The sequence below is a fragment of the Oryzias latipes genome, chromosome 13 (assembly GCF_053564925.1).
Source record: "Oryzias latipes strain Hd-rR chromosome 13, Olatipes_Hd-rR_3.1".
In the NCBI taxonomy this organism is placed as follows: Eukaryota; Metazoa; Chordata; class Actinopteri; order Beloniformes; family Adrianichthyidae; genus Oryzias; species Oryzias latipes.
Window position 1 is genome coordinate 6831753 of NC_136249.1, and position 14667 is coordinate 6846419.

A 14667-nucleotide genomic window follows, 5' to 3' on the forward strand; every position below is an offset into this window, starting at 1 on the left:
TATTGATTTTGGTTAAAAAACACTTTTACTACACATCAGAAGAGGATTGGAATGGGACTGTAAACAACATTTTCCTAAAAGTTTGACTTATAGAACAAAAAGTATGGTAATTATTTTTGGAAGAACAAAACAAAAGCACGTATTTTTCATAAGTGACTAAACGGTTTTGTAGCTCACAAATCTGGGATCCATCGCCTTTGAAGATGAGTCCTCGGGTTGCACTACAGAAAACGAGTAAAAAGGTGACATTAAGCCTTTTGTAGTGAAACTTTATGTTTTTCTTGAAATGGCATCAAATTAATTTTACGTCTGTTGCTTAGATTGACAAAAAATTTTGAAAACCGTTCAAAAGTGATCTCCACAGCAGAGTTCTGCAATTTAATGCAGAAAAGAATAAAAGTGTCAGCCTTGAAATCAAAGTTGACATGTAAAGGTGTGTGCCTGTTTTCCTGCCTGACACTGTTACTGCTCTCCCTCTGCATGTTAAATGGAGTGTGCAGCGGCTTTGGCTTTGCAGCTGTTTACTGCTTCTGTCCGAAGCTCCCAACCTGAGTCATGAGAATGTCTGAATTATAGCGATGAATTCTCTCCGGCTCTGTCGTGTTGAATTCAGTTTTAGCACCCTCCACTGTCTCTTCTTCCACTGTTCCATCCTTCATCACCTTGTTCTGTCGTCTCTTATTTTCATTTTTCTCTTTTATCTACTTGTCATGATTCCCAGGGAGTCCTCTCTTTCCCCCTCCCTTTTCTGCTCTTCCTCCCCAGCTGTTGGCACTCTCCTCATCACCTCTCCAGGCTTCTTAAGTGGGACCTTCTCCAGTATTCATCGCCAGTTCGTTTGCCCTCAATGGTTCAGTTCATGCTCTCTTGCTATGTACTTATGTTATGCCTTGCTCCACATCCTCTCATATATTTACGTCTGCCTCCTAGTCAACAGGATCAAACACTACGAGTGCCGACCTGGGTCACGCCATCTACTAACAGCCAAGTTACGCCTGAGCCCTCAACCTCCAGCCATGCCACGACTCCACACCACGCAATTGCCTCCTCCATCCTCCAAGACATGCTCCCTGAGTCTGCTCCAAACGTAAACCACGCATCGTTACGGAAACGGATTGCTTCACTTACTGTCTTGGAGCTCGTCCAGTTGTCACTTCCTCATCCACTGGGACTCACGCTTTTCCATCATCCCAAGAGATCTTTGCAGATCCCTCCATCTCCCACAGAACACCTCCTGGAATAACTGTCTCTTCTCCTGGACAATAAATCTATGACTATATCTATCCTTGTGTCCGTGGTCTTTCCAGGTTCCAGCAACTGGGTCTGTTTTCGCTCTTCGTAAACATGACAGTAGTAACACGTTATTTTCTACTTTAGCTCTGTCTTCTTATCAGCAAAGCTATTTTTTTTTGGTTTCTATTGAGTCTTTCATTTACATTTTGCTGTGTGAATGTCAACATTTGTCAGGGGAATCTGTCTGCAAAAGATGGTTATTTCTATTCAGTATCTCCCAGTTTGAGTTAAGGGGTAATAATTGAGTGAATTAAATCCTGCGATTTTCCTCAACCTTAATCAGGATATGTAAAATAAAAAGATGCACTTTGTAGCATTGCATGCATGGATTTGAACTACATCCAAGACTAAATATGGTTGGCATGTGTTGACCTAATCCTAACCCCTCCTCCTGGTCCGTGTGGCCAAGAATAAAGCACTGGCCACACAGTTTAAGAAAATTATTAAAAAACCAATAATAATATTATTAGCAAAAGCACGTTTAGAAGAACATCTCAATTTATGCCATTCTATTTTGGTATTCATTTACTAGAGAATTTTTTGAAAATGAAATGTCAAACATCATTTTCGTTATCGTCTTAAGTGACAGAATAAGCGGTGTTGAAGAAGAAAAAGAAAAAGCCATGTGGCAGACTGATGTTTCATTTTATTTTTGACAACGTCAACGAACGCACCTTTATTGTGAAAATGAAAAAGCATTTCTGGTATTGACTTTTATTTTGAATTACGAGACAGAAATGCTTCCATAGTAACCTGAAGCATTTAAGTGTATTAAAGTATTTCATGGTAACGAATTACTATTTTGTGGGAACGAATTAGATTTTTTTTTTACCCATGTCAGGTCACGGGCTCCGTAGCCTATACATACACGTATCATACATGTGTAGTTTGTTGTGTGGGGTCACTTAATTCATTCACAGTCAAGGAGGCATATTTTTCATATCATATTTTTTATATATAATTTACAACCTTTCAAACAGAGCATCATCTATGTGTCCAGTGCTTCCTCAAAGCGGAGGTGTAGCGGCATGAGCTCCTTTGGGGATCAGTCAGGGACATTATTGCATTTTTAGACTTGTCCTGGTGCTCCATGAGGCTGTAGTAAGATGACGTAGCCTCAAGGATGGGGATCCACAAACAGCAGATAGGCTCTTTACCACCCGGGCACCTGTAGCAGAAGCCTAGAGGCATCATTATAGGCCACAATGAATCTACAGAAAGTCCCACATCCATAGTTCCACCACAGAGGAGCCGTATACAGTGGAGTGCAGTAAGCTCTGAACAACAAACACTTCACTAATAGAGAGAGAGCACATACTGAATTTTCTCATCAGTATATATTGCCTGAGCATAGAATTTACAAATTGTCTCTGGATATCTCTGTCATCCCGCCAATCATCAGTAATAAAATGTCCAATATATTTAATCATTGTAGTTTGTACCAAAGGTTGCCCACAAAGCCTTAAAACAGGAAAGTTTACATTTTTCTTTGTTCCTAACAGTCATTATTTTGCTTTTAGAAAGATTACAATTAATATCCAAGTCTCTGCCATAGTCAGAGCACACTTTGTTCAGGAGGAAGAATGTAAGTGAGGATGACGATGCACAAACTGAAATTAGTCGAGGAGAAGAAGAAAATGAGAAAGAAGGAGGTGCATTTTCTGCATGTTTCAAGTTCTTTAGTATAATAATTTAACAAAGCCCCGTCTACATTTTTATTTACAGTCAAGATTTATTCTCAAATGCATTTATCTACATTGTTGTTGCAACGACTCATTTTAACAACGATTCGATTCATAGATTCATAATTTTTTTTCTTTCTTCCGGTTCCGGGTTACAACGCGGATGCGTGGGGCTCACGGCGGCTATACAACTATCTTCAAATGACTTAAAAAGTTGATTTTCGCTCCAAGCTGGTCTCCGCCGTCCTCGGCGCCCGCGCCTCGCTACAAACTGATTCCGCCGTCCTCTGCGTCCTCGCCTTGCTTCAAGCTGGTCCTGCCGTCCTCGGTGCCCACGCCTCACCTCAAGCTGGTCCCGCTGTCCTCAGCGCCCAAGCCTCGCTCCCTGTGGATCCACTGTTCGACGTGTCCTCGTGTTGCCCCTCCCCTTCGTCTGCATCAGCTCAAGAAACACCAAGCTCAATCCACGGAGGAAATACGTCCACGTCCCCTCAGAAACTTATTTACCTTTGGTAAAATAAATCCATTTAAAGTCATCCTTGCTGTGAGTTTTCTTCCGGGTTTCAGCATCTGGGTCTGCTACGTCTACGACGTCATGACAGTTGTATCCCTTTATGGAACAAGTGTCCGCTAAGCTAGCTCCACTGATTGAGCTGATGGAAGAGTTCCGAAGATTTCGGGCTCAAAATGAGCAACGAGAAAACCGGGTCGACATGTAACACGGTTGCCAACTCAGGCCATTGTATTTTTTCCTTTTTTTTCCTTTCCTTCCTCACCTGTTACGTGTGTACGACGTGCCTTGCGTGCCTTGGGTCATGTGACCCGACTACCCAATCAGTAAACTTTATAAGCCGCTACCCCGGAAGCTATCACATTCCATGACAGGAGAGCTGGATTGAGACGCTACGGGTATGTTTAGTTTCGGTTTCACTTTTTAACGTCGTTCGGTTATGTTCTAATCTTTGGATATGATCAATTGATTTGTAGGAGCCAACTGCCAGTATAACACGCCGCGAATAAGCAGCATATTTGGTGCACTTAGTCGCAATCGGTGAGTTTATACTCCTTTTAGTTGTTTGTTGGTTAGCATTTGCCTCCCTCAATGAATGAGGTGAACTGATTAGCAGCTGCTATCGATGCCAAAGTTCTGTTTTGTTTTTTGTTAACATAACCACACTGATTATTAATCAGCGTGGGGGCTCTTTTGTTATTGTTTTTCTTTATTTTTCTTTGGTGTATCATGCACTTAAATGCACTTTAGAGTGAAATTCATGAATTGACGTATGATGATGAACTGTATTATGAATTGTAAGATGTTGGTACTTTAAAATGAGATTCATTTACCAAACTGCAATACAATTATGGTTCTATTGATATTTTGGTATTTAACTTGGAGTTTGTGTGCACACACAGTTTAATGTTAGAACCCTATGGGTCATGTTCTTTATCCAGGCCATAGGGATTGATGGCGAGCTAAGCCCGAACCTGATCAAGCGCTGGAGCTCTCTGAAGGAATCACCTCCTCCCTGTCGTTCAGCCCAGGCTGGTAGGAGGCTCCTGTAGCCTAATGACTCATTTAATCAATGCAACTGCATTTCGTCCTACAACCCAGAGACACAAAGACTTTCAATCACTTCCCATCACTGAACACTAACCTCCGGATTCAACTATTTCTGTCTGGGTTGCATGGACAATACATGAGCTGATGATATTGAGTCGGATACGACGGATCACTCACTGAACCGTCCATCTGTACATAATCTTTGTAAAGGATATCCTGGAATAATTTGAAATATTCTTTTGTAATATTGGTGTATGGTGTATGTTTATGTGTGTGTCAAAAAATACATGGTACCATTCATAGCAAACCTACAGTCTCCAGTCTCTGCCTCCTCTCTCCCTGAGCCGTCCCTGTTCTTCTGACTCTAGTCCACGATAGATATGCTACAAAATTAGTGGCGAGCTAGCTAGGAGAGAGGTTTGGCAGAACTGTTGGTGTGGTGACGTATCATTGTATTATCACAGTAAATCTACACGAGCATGGAGGTATTTGAGAAATCTGGCATTAAGATTCCTAATGCAGTGGTCATTGATGGGTTCACTAAAACAGAAACAGATGAAGAAATACTTGGGTTTTTGAGCAAATATGGTTCGATTTCAAAGACTCACATTATTGATGAGCCCGATTCTGTGTTTAATCAAAAGCTTATTGTTGAGTTTAATTCTGGCTTTGCAATTGCTGCGCTCCGTAAAATGTTGCCGCATACTTACGTCAGCAAAGATAAAACAATCACATACAAAGTTTCCGAGCTATCAACTCTTTGCGCTGCCCAGGTTGAAGAAAAGGTGACTAATGCTTACCTGTGTGAACTCCAAACCGTTGCGAAACTTACAGGCAAAGATTATGCTGAAGTTCTTAGGGATGTGATGTCCCTGCTTGGCCACTCTGTAGCTGAGCTAGGACCCCAATCCTTGGAAGATGAAGTTGAGACGTCCTCATCTGCGTCCTCTGCTGGAGTGCCACCATTTGCCGCTGGTCCCGATTCGCATGAACCACCTCTGCGTAGTCTACCAGAACCAAGAGCTCAATTTCCTTCCCATGTGCCTGATCTCAATCTATCAGGAACTGATGTACCAGGAGTTCAACGTTATGTGGTTGAGCACATCGTTAAAAATGAAGACACTCAGAGGCTGAGAGTATTTTCTGGTCGACTGCCCCGCCCACAAAATGAAGCTGACTTTGAGACATGGAGGTCTGGTGTCGATCTGATAATGAATGATCCTGCTGTTTCAGACCTGCAGAGAACGAGAAGAATTTCTGGAAGTCTGCTGCCTCCAGCTGCGGATATGATAAAACATCTCAAACCAGAAACATCTCCGGCAGTTTACATCCACATTTTGGAGTCGGCGTATGGCACAGTCCAAGATGGCGAAGAACTTTACGCAAAATTCATGGACACATTCCAGAATACTGGAGAAAAACCATCTGCATACCTTCAACGTTTGCAAGTGACACTCACTGCAGCAGTTAAGAGGGGAGGGGTCCCACCCTCTGAAGTTGACAAACGGCTTCTCAGTCAATTCTGCAGAGGTTGTTGGGACAATACGCTAATCACAGAACTCCAACTCAAGCAACGGAAGTCAAACCCACCACCGTTTTCCGATCTACTACTTCTACTTCGCATTGAAGAGGATCGTGAAGCTTCCAAGTTGCAGCGGATGAGACAGCATCTTGGCCCCGCCAAAGTCAAGACCCACGTTCAGTACGCTTACTCTGAGCATGATGAGAAACCAGAAACCACTACAATAAGACAACTTTCCAACCAACTAGCTGATATTCAAAGGCAGCTAGCGTCTCTGACTGCTGCCCAATCAAGTTCAACGCCTAAGGGAACAAAGGCCACATCTGGCGGTCACTCTAGTGAGGGTCAGCAGGTGGGCAAGCCTCAAAGAAACCCACCCTCTGCGCCTAAGCCTGGTTATTGCTTCAGATGTGGTGAAGATGGTCATATCAAGCCTCAATGTAGTAACCCGCCCAACTCTGCCCTGGTTGCTACGAAGAGGAAACAGTTCAATGAAAAACACGGCAGGCGGACAGAGTCAAGGTCACCAAAGCGCCGGTCTTTAAACTGAACCAAGTTCCTGTTACGGGACAAACTGGAACTGTTTTAAACCTAATCCGTCCCAAGAACCCAGCTACCTGCAAAGAGCAGACTTATGTTACTCCAGCTTTGCAGTCACATCTACCAAGGGGTCTCATTGGTTCCAAATGTGCGAGTGAAGTTGACATCGCTGGTCACATAAGTCACTGTTTACTTGACACTGGTTCTCAAGTTACAACTGTTCCCGTGTCTTTTTATAACAAGCATCTGTCCCGTCAGCCGTTGATGCCTCTCTGTGAGCTCTTACATGTTGAAGGGGCTGGGGGGCAAGCTATTCCATATTTGGGTTATGTTAAACTGACAGTGACATTTCCCAGAGATTTTGTTGGTACAGAGACTGAAGTATGCACGCTTGCACTTGTTGTTCCTGATTATCAGCCTGAAGCACAATCTCAGGTATTAATCGGAATGAACACGCTGGAGCAATTGTATAACCAGTACCTGCATAGTGACCATGCCAACTTCCAACCAGCTACGTATGAGTACAAGGTTGTACTGGACATACTACAGCTGAGACACCAACAAACGCTGTTGGGTAGTGAAGGAGTTGTGCGACTTACCGGCAAAATGCCAGCTGTCATCCCAGCTGGGCATACTGTTGTTGTTAAGGGAGCCATTCAGCCAAAAGCACCCCCTGCAGGCTGTTGTGTGCTGATAGAACATCCAGCCACTCCAATCGCTAGAGGGCTTTGTGTCACAAGTTGCCTCATTACCATCTCACAACAAGCTCCACACAAAGTACCAGTCACCCTCAAGAACGAATCAGACCAGGATGTGTGCATTCCACCTTGGAGCACCATTGCTGATTTTGTGTCAACCCCTCTAATATTGTCACAAGATGCTTTTGTTTCGGCAGTTCCAGCTACCCAAATTCTTCAACCAGATTTTGGTGAATCGCCACTCTCTGCCGATTGGAAAGAGAGGATTATAAAAAAGTTAAATAAAATACCAGAAGTCTTCTCTAAGCACGAGCTTGATTTTGGAAGAACTAATAAAGTGAAACATAGCATTAGATTGCACGACCCAACTCCTTTCAAGCACCGACCTAGACCTATACATCCACAAGACATCGAGGCTGTGCGAAAACACCTGCAAGACCTTCTACAGGCGGGAGTCATTAGGGAGTCAGAGTCTCCCTTCGCATCCCCAATCGTTGTGGTGCGAAAGAAAAATGGTGATGTCCGCCTGTGCATTGATTACAGGAAGCTGAACCTGCAGACTATCAAAGATGCCTATGCTCTTCCCAAACTGGAAGAATCTTTTTCTGCGTTAACAGGCTCGAAATGGTTCAGCGTCCTAGACCTTAAGTCTGGTTATTACCAGATTGAGATGGCAGAAGCAGACAAAGACAAAACTGCATTTGTTACCCCATTAGGTTTTTGGGAGTTTAACTGTATGCCGCAGGGTGTCACTAATGCGCCTGCTACATTTCAGCGGCTTATGGAAAAATGTATGGCAGATTTAAACCTAAAACAAGTGCTTGTTTTCCTTGATGACCTGATTGTTTTTTCAAGTAGCCTGGAAGAACATGAGGAACGCTTAATGCGTGTTCTCCACAGATTAAAGGAATATGGTCTCAAGTTGTCGTTGGGAAAATGTAAATTCTTCCAAACCTCAGTGCGATACCTAGGCCACATTGTATCAGAAAAAGGTGTGGAAACTGATCCCGACAAAATTTCTGCTTTAAAATCCTGGCCAATCCCACAGACGTTAAAGGAGCTAAAATCCTTCCTTGGGTTCGCCGGATATTATAGGCGATTTATCAAGGGTTATGCCGCCATTGCTAAACCCCTTAACAATTTGACACGAGGCTATGGAACACCCCGCAAATCTGAGTCGGGGAGTTCAACTACCAAGACGCGAGACGTGAAACAGCCGTTTGGTGAGAGATGGACATCTGAGTGTCAGCATGCCTTTGAAAGGCTGATAGATCAGCTCACATCTGCTCCTGTTCTTGGATTTGCAGATCCAAAGAGGCCGTACATTTTGCACACTGACGCCAGTGCCACTGGGCTTGGTGCTGCTCTGTACCAGGAGCAAGATGGCCATCTGAAGGTCATTGCTTATGCCAGCCGTGGACTCTCATCGAGCGAAGCGAGATATCCAGCACACAAACTGGAGTTTCTGGCATTGAAGTGGTCCATTACAGAAAAGTTTCACGACTATCTGTATGGGGCCAGTTTTGTTGTCATTACTGATAACAATCCACTGACATACATACTTACGACAGCCAAATTGGATGCAGCTAGTCATCGCTGGCTTGCTGCACTCTCCACCTACAATTTTACTCTCCAGTATCGTGCTGGTAAACAAAACCTTGACGCAGATGGTCTATCTCGACGTCCACATGATCTTTTACCGGAAGTACCCTCTGATGACGACCTTATTCACCAGTTCACCCAAGAACACAGTGGTGAAACTGGACAGATTTCACCCGAAGTTATTGCAGCTATCTGTCAGAGCTGTTTTGTCAGATCCGCTTCACAATCTGCTGCTCCTGACACGTTATCCTTCACGCTTGTTGAGTCACTCGCAACATCGGTCAAGGCTATCCCTGAGTGTTACAGCGAGAATCAACATGGGCTACCTGTTGTTCAATCCTTGTCTGCTGAAGAACTCAAGGCAAAGCAAAGATCTGACCCCTCGCTTAGAGAGGTCATACACCAGCTGGAGACGGGAGAAACCATCCCTACCACAGCAAGACAAGAGCTTCCTGAACTCCCACTGTTGCTTCGAGAGTTGAAGCGTCTTGAGTTAAGAGATGGCATCCTATACAGGAAAAAACGAGAAGGTGATGAGGTGGTGTTGCAACTGGTCCTGCCTGAAGACCTGCGGTCTTTGGTGTTGACAAGTCTCCATAGTGACATGGGCCATTTAGGCATCGAACGGACACTCGATCTTATCAGGTCTAGATTCTTCTGGCCTCGCATGTCATCGGATGTTGAGACTAAGATCCGAACCTGTGATAGATGTGTGCGGAGGAAGACACCGTTGGAGAGAGCTGCGCCGTTGGTGAACATCAGTACCACTCGTCCCTTAGAGTTGGTCTGTATGGATTTTCTGTCCCTTGAACCTGATCAGAGTAACACCAAGGATGTTCTCGTGTTTACAGATCATTTTACTAAGTTTGCTGTGGCTGTACCAACGCCAAACCAGAAGGCCAGAACGGTTGCTAAATGTTTGTGGGAAAACGTAATCTCATGTTATGGCTTTCCCGAACGTCTTCATACGGATCAAGGAGCTGATTTTGAGTCGAAGCTCATTAAAGAACTCTGTGAAATATCTGGTATTAGAAAATCAAGAACAACACCCTACCATCCCCGAGGCAACCCAGTAGAACGTTTTAACAGAACGCTATTGAGCATGCTGGGAACCCTCGAGCCGGCACAAAAGAAGAGGTGGAAAGAATACGTCAAGCCTCTCGTTCATGCGTATAATTGCAGCAAAAATGAAGTTACTGGGTTTGCGCCGTATGAGCTTATGTTTGGCCGTTCACCACGTCTTCCTATTGATTTGGCCTTTGGTCTTCCTGTCCGGAACAACAATTCAAAATCACACTCGCAGTACGTCGAAAATTTACGCTCCAGACTTCAACAGAGTTATCAACTGGCTTCCAAGAATGCTGAAAAATCCGCTGCTAGAAATAAGACCCGCTTTGATCAGCGTGTAGTTCCTTCAAGCCTTGAAGCTGGTGATCGAGTTCTCGTACGCAATCTGAGACTGCGAGGTAAACATAAATTGGAAGACAAATGGGAAAGGGATGTATACCTTGTCCTCAGTCGTGCTGGAAATCTCCCAGTATACACAGTAAGGCCGGAAAATGATGCTCGTGCACCCACCCGAACACTGCACCGTGACCTTTTACTCCCTTGTGGTTTTCTTCCTTTTGATACCGACCACGGTCTGGAACTTTCTCCTGTTCGTAGGCCCGTGATTCGAAGCCAGAAAAAACCTGATCCTGTGACATGCCTACCACCAGATGATGATGATGATGAGGATTATGAATGTGAATCACCTTTTGTCGTGCAGTCACCTGAACGCTACTGGGTTGAACACATTGCTCCTGGGCCTGCACTTACCGTTGCTGCTGACCCAGAGCCAATGTCTACGCCTCAACCTTTGCCCTCTCCAGGAAGATCCTCTGCTGCTGTTGAAGCCGTGCCAGTGTCTTCACCTGTCGAGATCATTCCTGAACCCTTACCTCAAGATGCAGAACCTCCTGCCAGGGATGTTCCTAGTGATGACGCAGTGTTCCGTGGCCTAGCAGGGACATCTCTAGACATTTCCGAGACTGCTGCTCAGCCTGTTTCAGGCGACGTCGAACAAGCCATTGTCAAAGTAGAACCTGATGGAGCTATCCGTCGGTCGTCTAGACAGCGACAGCCGCCTAGTCGTCTCCACTATTCCACTCTAGGTAATCCGTTAGTTTCCATGATTCAGACAGTGTTCCACAGTCTGGTGGATGCCTGTGGAGATGCGCTCAATACTGTCCCAGTTGCAACTTATGGGTCGGATTCGGCCGTACGTGTTGTCTAGCATGCACACGGAGGTGCACGGTCTTAAGGGGGGAGGGTGTAACACGGTTGCCAACTCAGGCCATTGTATTTTTTCCTTTTTTTTCCTTTCCTTCCTCACCTGTTACGTGTGTACGACGTGCCTTGCGTGCCTTGGGTCATGTGACCCGACTACCCAATCAGTAAACTTTATAAGCCGCTACCCCGGAAGCTATCACATTCCATGACAGGAGAGCTGGATTGAGACGCTACGGGTATGTTTAGTTTCGGTTTCACTTTTTAACGTCGTTCGGTTATGTTCTAATCTTTGGATATGATCAATTGATTTGTAGGAGCCAACTGCCAGTATAACACGCCGCGAATAAGCAGCATATTTGGTGCACTTAGTCGCAATCGGTGAGTTTATACTCCTTTTAGTTGTTTGTTGGTTAGCATTTGCCTCCCTCAATGAATGAGGTGAACTGATTAGCAGCTGCTATCGATGCCAAAGTTCTGTTTTGTTTTTTGTTAACATAACCACACTGATTATTAATCAGCGTGGGGGCTCTTTTGTTATTGTTTTTCTTTATTTTTCTTTGGTGTATCATGCACTTAAATGCACTTTAGAGTGAAATTCATGAATTGACGTATGATGATGAACTGTATTATGAATTGTAAGATGTTGGTACTTTAAAATGAGATTCATTTACCAAACTGCAATACAATTATGGTTCTATTGATATTTTGGTATTTAACTTGGAGTTTGTGTGCACACACAGTTTAATGTTAGAACCCTATGGGTCATGTTCTTTATCCAGGCCATAGGGATTGATGGCGAGCTAAGCCCGAACCTGATCAAGCGCTGGAGCTCTCTGAAGGAATCACCTCCTCCCTGTCGTTCAGCCCAGGCTGGTAGGAGGCTCCTGTAGCCTAATGACTCATTTAATCAATGCAACTGCATTTCGTCCTACAACCCAGAGACACAAAGACTTTCAATCACTTCCCATCACTGAACACTAACCTCCGGATTCAACTATTTCTGTCTGGGTTGCATGGACAATACATGAGCTGATGATATTGAGTCGGATACGACGGATCACTCACTGAACCGTCCATCTGTACATAATCTTTGTAAAGGATATCCTGGAATAATTTGAAATATTCTTTTGTAATATTGGTGTATGGTGTATGTTTATGTGTGTGTCAAAAAATACATGGTACCATTCATAGCAAACCTACAGTCTCCAGTCTCTGCCTCCTCTCTCCCTGAGCCGTCCCTGTTCTTCTGACTCTAGTCCACGATAGATATGCTACAGACATTCTGGAGAAAAGACTGGACGATGTGGAACAACAAGTAAGGAAAGCTATATGCAGCTGGAGCTAGCATTGCTAATGCTAATAGAGCTAGCATCGCTTGCAGTTCTGAAACGGAGAGCGGTGTAGAGTCTCTGGAACGCCAAGTAGAATCATTTCTCACGTCGACAGGGATTTCCCTGGATCTCAACACCATCAAGACCTGCCACCCGCTCCCCAGGAGACAGGAAACGGATAAACCAGCGATCCTCATTAGGTTTGTGAATCACAAACACAAACTAGCTCTGATGAATCAACGTAAAAATCTGAAAGGATCCGCTGCTTATCTGAACGACCATCTGACCAGAAGGAATGCTGAAATCTCAAAACATGCACAGCTTCTCAGGAAGCGTAAGCAGATTGAGAAAACTTGGGTTAAAGGCTGCAGGATTTACGTCAAACCACTCCAAGGTTCTGGTTGTGAACAACATGAAGGACTTTGAGAAGTGTTTGATCACGGACGTCTGAACCAACATGCAGTAAATCAAAGAGCCAAATATTTTCATGAAATATGACGCCTTGATTCATCGCTTTCTCCAAAAGTCTAACGTAACCTGATTCTCAGCAGAGAGTTTTTGATCTGCAGACAACTTGACCTCAACTTTCACCGCCACTGATATCAGCTGAAGAAGGATATGGACCTGAATCTAATGTCTGCAGACATAACATCGAAGAGAACTATAAACTCTGTTTGTACCCAGAAGAACGGCTGACAATCAGCAGAAGAAGAAATGCCAACCTGGGACAATCGACAGATTATGGACCCTTTTTATATTCCCTTACATCATTACTTTATTATAAAAAATAAAAATAAAAACGTAAAAAAAATTGTAAAACAAATGATTAATCACTTATTGAAAATGGTTAAATTGATCGATGTTTAATGATATTACAGTGATCCCTCACTATAACGCGGTTTACTTTTCACGGTTTCGCTACTTCACGGATTTGCATCGTGCATTGTGTTCTGCATTCTGATTGGCTAAAAAGTCACTCCGCTTCTTCCTGTGCGTCAATAACGTTGCAGTTTAATATGTACATTACCTACGTGCAAATCATCTTGCAATTTGGAGTTTCTCTAAAACCCATAGAAAAAAGAGCGACAACAACTGTCAATCACTATGTTCGTCTCCTGAACAAACACAGCTGCACCGCGGGCTTCAATAGAAGAAAACACTGCAGAGCGGAGTCAGGATGCAGCGACTCAGTCTGTAAAGCAGTGAAATACACCTGAGTCACTATTTGTCCAATTGTACTTTGTGTTTTTTTCATAATTGTTTTTAAAATTTTCTCCCGTTTAATCCAATACTTGGTTGGCGGTGGGCGGGGTAAATCTCCGCGATTTGAAGCCTTCATATTGATGATTCAAATTATTATTTGACAGTACAGAAGTTATTTGTTGAAAAAAACGTTTCTAAAGTCCTTTTATTTGTGAAACAAATGCTTGAGCCTGTAAAATGGTTTGTTCTTTCTTTTCAATGTATAAAGAGTATTAAATAGGATTATTATTGTAAAAAAAATTAGAGGTTTCTACTTCACAGATTTTGCCTATCACGGGTTCTTTTTGGAACGTAACCCCCGCGAAAAAAAGGGTTTACTGTACTTCACTTGCTCCAAAAATTGATAAATTGATTCAAAAATCTTTCCTAATGTAGCATAATTTTGCACATGTTTCTAACTTTTTGATACTTGATGAAATTTTGCTATGAAAATTCCTGAAACAGTGTTATGTCTATTTTACTGATATAGTATTATTTTTAATCATAAATGACTTCATAAGTAAAATAATCTACACATATTTTAGATAACTGTGTCATGACTAGAACGCGGAGGGAGGACCCAGATGCTGAAAACCCAGAAAGGCAGAGGCAGGTAAGTGAAGAGGTAAGTATGAGGTTTTATTTTCTTGATGTTTCTTGCAGTTGTTGATGGTGTAGTGGGTAATTGTGGCTGTGGCTCTCGATTGTAGATCCAGAACTTCCAGAGCGGTAGCGAGACAAAGTCTGTGGGCAGGATTCTTGAACCCGGGCGTGGCGTGGTGATCTTGAAGAGCGTGGACGCTCAGTGGACACGTGGCGTGGCTGTGGTCTAGGTGAGAAACAGAGGCTGTGGCTCACAGTGGCAGGAAACGTCAGCGGTGGAAGGCTGAGGCTGCTGCTGCTCGAGATGGTGAACTCAGGTGAC

General features: G+C 43.7%; 2 long non-coding RNA genes across 2 annotated transcripts; both read left to right on the forward strand.

The window, feature by feature from the left end:
- Positions 1-3744: 3744 nt before the first annotated feature.
- Positions 3745-4843, forward strand: LOC111948503 (uncharacterized). Its single transcript, XR_002874519.2, has 3 exons — positions 3745-3884; positions 3963-4026; positions 4428-4843. It is a non-coding gene; the product is annotated as an uncharacterized LOC111948503 (long non-coding RNA).
- Positions 4844-11265: 6422 nt separating this feature from the next.
- On the forward strand, positions 11266-12364 carry LOC110013901 (uncharacterized). Its single transcript, XR_002874517.2, has 3 exons — positions 11266-11405; positions 11484-11547; positions 11949-12364. It is a non-coding gene; the product is annotated as an uncharacterized LOC110013901 (long non-coding RNA).
- Positions 12365-14667: the final 2303 nt, after the last annotated feature.